The following is an 8,337-nucleotide window of genomic DNA, read 5'->3' as shown; positions in this document are numbered from 1 at the left end:
AAACTTAACCCTAAGGATTAACATAATGACTTCACCTTAAGACTTGATCCTAAGACTTCACCTTAAGACTTATCCCTAAGACATAACCCTAAGACTTAAATTTACGACTTAACCATAAGACTTAACCCTAAGACTTATCCCTAAGACATAACCCTAAGACTTAAATTTAGGACTTAACCACAAGACTTAACCCTAAGACTTAATACTAATGCTTAACCTAAGACTTAACCCTGAGACTTAACCTTAAGACTTAACCCTAAGATTTAACCTTAAGACTTAACCCTAAGACTTATCCCTGAGACTTAACCCTAAGACTTATCCCTGAGACTTAACCCTAAGACTTATCCCCAAACCTTAACCTTAAGACTTATTATTAAGATTTAAATTTAAGACTGAATCTTAAGACATAATACTAAGGCTTAACCTTAAGACTTATCCCTAAGACTTAACCCTGAGAATTTAATATAAGACTGAACCTTAGGATGTAACCCTAAGACTTAACACTATAACTTAACCGAAGACAACACGAAGACTTAAATTTAAGACTAAACTTTTAGACTTAACCCTAAGACGTAAACTTAAGAATTAAACATAAATCTTAACCCTGACACTTAACCCTAAGACGTATCCCAAAGACTTAAATTTAAGACTTAAACCTAAGACTCAAACCCTAGGACTTAAGATTTAACCTTAAGACTTAACACAAAGATTTAACCCTAAGATTTAGATTTATGAGTTAACCTTAAGACTTAATCCTAAGACTTAACACTAAGACTTAACCTTAAGACATAACCATAACACTTAAATCTAAGACTTAACCTTAACACTTAACCGTAAGACATAACCTTAAGATTTAACGCTAAGACTCAAATTTACGTCTTATCCTTAAGGCTTAACCCTAAGACTTAAATTTAGGTCTTAACCTTAACAGTTAACCCTAAGACTTAACCCTGAGACTTAAACCTAAGACTTAACCCTAAGACATAACCCTGAGACTTAACCTTAAGACTTAACCTTAAAACTTAACCCTAGGACTTGAATTTAAGACTTAACCTTAAGACTTATCCCTAAGACTTAACCCTGAGACTTAAACCTAATACTTAATCTTAGAGACTTAACCCTTAGACTTAACCTTAAGACTTAACCCTAACACTTATAATTAAGACTTAACCTTGTGACTTAACCTTAAAAACTAAACCTGAGACTTAACCCTAAGACTTAAACTTAAAACTTAACCCTAAGACTTAACCCTATGATTTAAACCTAAGACTTAACTTAAACATAAGACTTAACCCTAAGGCATAACCCTGAGACTTAACCCTACGACTGAACCCTAAGACTAAACCCTAAGACTTAACCTTAAGACTTAACCCTAAGTCTTAACCCTGAGATTAACCGTGAGACTTAACCCAAAGATTTATCCCCAAGACTTAAAATTAAGACTTAAACTTATGACATAACCATAAGAGTTAACCCTGAGATTAAATCTTATGACTTTAACCCTAAGACTTAATATTAATACTTAACCTTAAGACAACACCCTAAGACTTAACCCTAAGACAATAAACCTAAGACGTAACCTTAAATACTTAACTCTAAGTCTTAACCTTAAGACTTAACCCTAAGACATAACTCTAAGACTTAATCTTAAGTCTTAACCTTAAGACCTAACCCTAAGATTTAACCTTAAGACGTGATCTTTAGGACATAACCCTAAGAATTAACCCTAAGCCTTAAATTTAATACTTAACCCTAAGACTTAACCCTAAGACTTAATCCTAAGACATAACCCTGAGACTGAAACCTAAGACTTAACCTTAATGCTTAACCCTAAGTCATAACCCTGAGACTTAACATTGAAACTTAGCCTTGAAACTTAACCCTGAGACTTAACCCTAAGCCATATCCCCAAGACTTAACTCTAAGACGTAAACCTAAGACTCAATCCATAAGACTTAACCTTAAGACTTAACCCTAAGTCTCAGCCTTAAGACAGAACCTTACGACTTAACCCTGGGACTTAACCTTGAGACCTTACCTTGAGCCTTAACCCTGAGACTTATCCCTAAGACTTAACCATGAGACTTAACCTTCAGATTTACCGTTAAGTCTTAACTACAAGACTAAACCTTAAAACATAACCTTAAGACTTAACCGTAAGACATAAACCTGAGACTTAACCCTAAGACTTAACTAGAAGACTTAACCCTAAAACTTAACCTTAAGACTTAACCATAAAAATTAAGCCTAAGACTTAACCCTAAAACTTAACCTTAAGGCTCAACCTTAAGACTTGACGTTAAGACTTAAGGTTAAGACTTAACCTTAATACTTTACCCTAAGACGTAAGCCAAAAACTTAACCCTAAGACTTAACCCTAAAGACTTAACTATAAGACTTAACCCTAAGTCTTAACCTTAAGACCTAACTTTAATATTCAAACTTAACACTTAACCTTAGGAGTTAACCCTTAGACTTAACCTTATAACTTAACCCTAAGACATAACATTAAGAGGTAACCATAAGGCTTAACTGTAAGACTTAACCTGACACTTAACATTAAGACTTAACCCTAAGAAACAATCCTAAAACTTAACCCTAAGGATTAACATAATGACTTCACCTTAAGACTTGATCCTAAGACTTCACCTTAAGACTTATCCCTAAGACTTAAATTTACGACTTAACCATAAGACTTAACCCTAAGACTTATCCCTAAGACATAACCCTAAGACTTAAATTTAGGACTTAACCACAAGACTTAACCCTAAGACTTAATACTAATACTTAACCTAAGACTTAACCCTGAGACTTAACCTTAAGACTTAACCCTAAGATTTAACCTTAAGACTTAACCCTAAGACTTATCCCTGAGACTTAACCCTAAGACTTATCCCTGAGACTTAACCCTAAGACTTATCCCCAAACCTTAACCTTAAGACTTATTATTAAGATTTAAATTTAAGACTGAATCTTAAGACATAATACTAAGGCTTAACCTTAAGACTTATCCCTAAGACTTAACCCTGAGAATTTAATATAAGACTGAACCTTAGGATGTAACCCTAAGACTTAACACTATAACTTAACCGAAGACAACACTAAGACTTAAATTTAAGACTAAACTTTTAGACTTAACCCTAAGACGTAAACTTAAGAATTAAACATAAATCTTAACCCTGACACTTAACCCTAAGACGTATCCCAAAGACTTAAATTTAAGACTTAAACCTAAGACTCAAACCCTAGGACTTAAGATTTAACCTTAAGACTTAACACAAAGATTTAACCCTAAGATTTAGATTTATGAGTTAACCTTAAGACTTAATCCTAAGACTTAACACTAAGACTTAACCTTAAGACATAACCATAACACTTAAATCTAAGACTTAACCTTAACACTTAACCGTAAGACATAACCTTAAGATTTAACGCTAAGACTCAAATTTACGTCTTATCCTTAAGGCTTAACCCTAAGACTTAAATTTAGGTCTTAACCTTAACAGTTAACCCTAAGACTTAACCCTGAGACTTAAACCTAAGACTTAACCCTAAGACATAACCCTGAGACTTAACCTTAAGACTTAACCTTAAAACTTAACCCTAGGACTTGAATTTAAGACTTAACCTTAAGACTTATCCCTAAGACTTAACCCTGAGACTTAAACCTAATACTTAATCTTAGAGACTTAACCCTTAGACTTAACCTTAAGACTTAACCCTAACACTTATAATTAAGACTTAACCTTGTGACTTAACCTTAAAAACTAAACCTGAGACTTAACCCTAAGACTTAAACTTAAAACTTAACCCTAAGACTTAACCCTATGATTTAAACCTAAGACTTAACTTAAACATAAGACTTAACCCTAAGGCATAACCCTGAGACTTAACCCTACGACTGAACCCTAAGACTAAACCCTAAGACTTAACCTTAAGACTTAACCCTAAGTCTTAACCCTGAGATTAACCGTGAGACTTAACCCAAAGATTTATCCCCAAGACTTAAAATTAAGACTTAAACTTATGACATAACCATAAGAGTTAACCCTGAGATTAAATCTTATGACTTTAACCCTAAGACTTAATATTAATACTTAACCTTAAGACAACACCCTAAGACTTAACCCTAAGACAATAAACCTAAGACGTAACCTTAAATACTTAACTCTAAGTCTTAACCTTAAGACTTAACCCTAAGACATAACTCTAAGACTTAATCTTAAGTCTTAACCTTAAGACCTAACCCTAAGATTTAACCTTAAGACGTGATCTTTAGGACATAACCCTAAGAATTAACCCTAAGACTTAAATTTAATACTTAACCCTAAGACTTAACCCTAAGACTTAATCCTAAGACATAACCCTGAGACTGAAACCTAAGACTTAACCTTAATGCTTAACCCTAAGTCATAACCCTGAGACTTAACATTGAAACTTAGCCTTGAAACTTAACCCTGAGACTTAACCCTAAGCCATATCCCCAAGACTTAACTCTAAGACGTAAACCTAAGACTCAATCCATAAGACTTAACCTTAAGACTTAACCCTAAGTCTCAGCCTTAAGACAGAACCTTACGACTTAACCCTGGGACTTAACCTTGAGACCTTACCTTGAGCCTTAACCCTGAGACTTATCCCTAAGACTTAACCATGAGACTTAACCTTCAGATTTACCGTTAAGTCTTAACTACAAGACTAAACCTTAAAACATAACCTTAAGACTTAACCGTAAGACATAAACCTGAGACTTAACCCTAAGACTTAACTAGAAGACTTAACCCTAAAACTTAACCTTAAGACTTAACCATAAAAATTAAGCCTAAGACTTAACCCTAAAACTTAACCTTAAGGCTCAACCTTAAGACTTGACGTTAAGACTTAAGTTTAAGACTTAACCTTAATACTTTACCCTAAGACGTAAGCCAAAAACTTAACCCTAAGACTTAACCCTAAAGACTTAACTATAAGACTTAACCCTAAGTCTTAACCTTAAGACCTAACTTTAATATTCAAACTTAACACTTAACCTTAGGAGTTAACCCTTAGACTTAACCTTATAACTTAACCCTAAGACATAACATTAAGAGGTAACCATAAGGCTTAACTGTAAGACTTAACCTGACACTTAACATTAAGACTTAACCCTAAGAAACAATCCTAAAACTTAACCCTAAGGATTAACATAATGACTTCACCTTAAGACTTGATCCTAAGACTTCACCTTAAGACTTATCCCTAAGACTTAAATTTACGACTTAACCATAAGACTTAACCCTAAGACTTATCCCTAAGACATAACCCTAAGACTTAAATTTAGGACTTAACCACAAGACTTAACCCTAAGACTTAATACTAATACTTAACCTAAGACTTAACCCTGAGACTTAACCTTAAGACTTAACCCTAAGATTTAACCTTAAGACTTAACCCTAAGACTTATCCCTGAGACTTAACCCTAAGACTTATCCCTGAGACTTAACCCTAAGACTTATCCCCAAACCTTAACCTTAAGACTTATTATTAAGATTTAAATTTAAGACTGAATCTTAAGACATAATACTAAGGCTTAACCTTAAGACTTATCCCTAAGACTTAACCCTGAGAATTTAATATAAGACTGAACCTTAGGATGTAACCCTAAGACTTAACACTATAACTTAACCGAAGACAACACTAAGACTTAAATTTAAGACTAAACTTTTAGACTTAACCCTAAGACGTAAACTTAAGAATTAAACATAAATCTTAACCCTGACACTTAACCCTAAGACGTATCCCAAAGACTTAAATTTAAGACTTAAACCTAAGACTCAAACCCTAGGACTTAAGATTTAACCTTAAGACTTAACACAAAGATTTAACCCTAAGATTTAGATTTATGAGTTAACCTTAAGACTTAATCCTAAGACTTAACACTAAGACTTAACCTTAAGACATAACCATAACACTTAAATCTAAGACTTAACCTTAACACTTAACCGTAAGACATAACCTTAAGATTTAACGCTAAGACTCAAATTTACGTCTTATCCTTAAGGCTTAACCCTAAGACTTAAATTTAGGTCTTAACCTTAACAGTTAACCCTAAGACTTAACCCTGAGACTTAAACCTAAGACTTAACCCTAAGACATAACCCTGAGACTTAACCTTAAGACTTAACCTTAAAACTTAACCCTAGGACTTGAATTTAAGACTTAACCTTAAGACTTATCCCTAAGACTTAACCCTGAGACTTAAACCTAATACTTAATCTTAGAGACTTAACCCTTAGACTTAACCTTAAGACTTAACCCTAACACTTATAATTAAGACTTAACCTTGTGACTTAACCTTAAAAACTAAACCTGAGACTTAACCCTAAGACTTAAACTTAAAACTTAACCCTAAGACTTAACCCTATGATTTAAACCTAAGACTTAACTTAAACATAAGACTTAACCCTAAGGCATAACCCTGAGACTTAACCCTACGACTGAACCCTAAGACTAAACCCTAAGACTTAACCTTAAGACTTAACCCTAAGTCTTAACCCTGAGATTAACCGTGAGACTTAACCCAAAGATTTATCCCCAAGACTTAAAATTAAGACTTAAACTTATGACATAACCATAAGAGTTAACCCTGAGATTAAATCTTATGACTTTAACCCTAAGACTTAATATTAATACTTAACCTTAAGACAACACCCTAAGACTTAACCCTAAGACAATAAACCTAAGACGTAACCTTAAATACTTAACTCTAAGTCTTAACCTTAAGACTTAACCCTAAGACATAACTCTACGACTTAATCTTAAGTCTTAACCTTAAGACCTAACCCTAAGATTTAACCTTAAGACGTGATCTTTAGGACATAACCCTAAGAATTAACCCTAAGACTTAAATTTAATACTTAACCCTAAGACTTAACCCTAAGACTTAATCCTAAGACATAACCCTGAGACTGAAACCTAAGACTTAACCTTAATGCTTAACCCTAAGTCATAACCCTGAGACTTAACATTGAAACTTAGCCTTGAAATTTAACCCTGAGACTTAACCCTAAGCCATATCCCCAAGACTTAACTCTAAGACGTAAACCTAAGACTCAATCCATAAGACTTAACCTTAAGACTTAACCCTAAGTCTCAGCCTTAAGACAGAACCTTACGACTTAACCCTGGGACTTAACCTTGAGACCTTACCTTGAGCCTTAACCCTGAGACTTATCCCTAAGACTTAACCATGAGACTTAACCTTCAGATTTACCGTTAAGTCTTAACTACAAGACTAAACCTTAAAACATAACCTTAAGACTTAACCGTAAGACATAAACCTGAGACTTAACCCTAAGACTTAACTAGAAGACTTAACCCTAAAACTTAACCTTAAGACTTAACCATAAAAATTAAGCCTAAGACTTAACCCTAAAACTTAACCTTAAGGCTCAACCTTAAGACTTGACGTTAAGACTTAAGTTTAAGACTTAACCTTAATACTTTACCCTAAGACGTAAGCCAAAAACTTAACCCTAAGACTTAACCCTAAAGACTTAACTATAAGACTTAACCCTAAGTCTTAACCTTAAGACCTAACTTTAATATTCAAACTTAACACTTAACCTTAGGAGTTAACCCTTAGACTTAACCTTATAACTTAACCCTAAGACATAACATTAAGAGGTAACCATAAGGCTTAACTGTAAGACTTAACCTGACACTTAACATTAAGACTTAACCCTAAGAAACAATCCTAAAACTTAACCCTAAGGATTAACATAATGACTTCACCTTAAGACTTGATCCTAAGACTTCACCTTAAGACTTATCCCTAAGACTTAAATTTACGACTTAACCATAAGACTTAACCCTAAGACTTATCCCTAAGACATAACCCTAAGACTTAAATTTAGGACTTAACCACAAGACTTAACCCTAAGACTTAATACTAATACTTAACCTAAGACTTAACCCTGAGACTTAACCTTAAGACTTAACCCTAAGATTTAACCTTAAGACTTAACCCTAAGACTTATCCCTGAGACTTAACCCTAAGACTTATCCCTGAGACTTAACCCTAAGACGTATCCCCAAACCTTAACCTTAAGACTTATTATTAAGATTTAAATTTAAGACTGAATCTTAAGACATAATACTAAGGCTTAACCTTAAGACTTATCCCTAAGACTTAACCCTGAGAATTTAATATAAGACTGAACCTTAGGATGTAACCCTAAGACTTAACACTATAACTTAACCGAAGACAACACTAAGACTTAAATTTAAGACTAAACTTTTAGACTTAACCCTAAGACGTAAACTTAAGAATTAAACATAAATCTTAACCCTGACACT

This window comes from Falco peregrinus, unplaced genomic scaffold (assembly GCF_023634155.1).
Source record: "Falco peregrinus isolate bFalPer1 unplaced genomic scaffold, bFalPer1.pri scaffold_24, whole genome shotgun sequence".
NCBI lineage: Eukaryota > Metazoa > Chordata > Aves > Falconiformes > Falconidae > Falco > Falco peregrinus.
The sequence above is the reverse complement of the archived record's forward strand: the minus strand, read 5'-3'. Positions refer to the sequence as shown.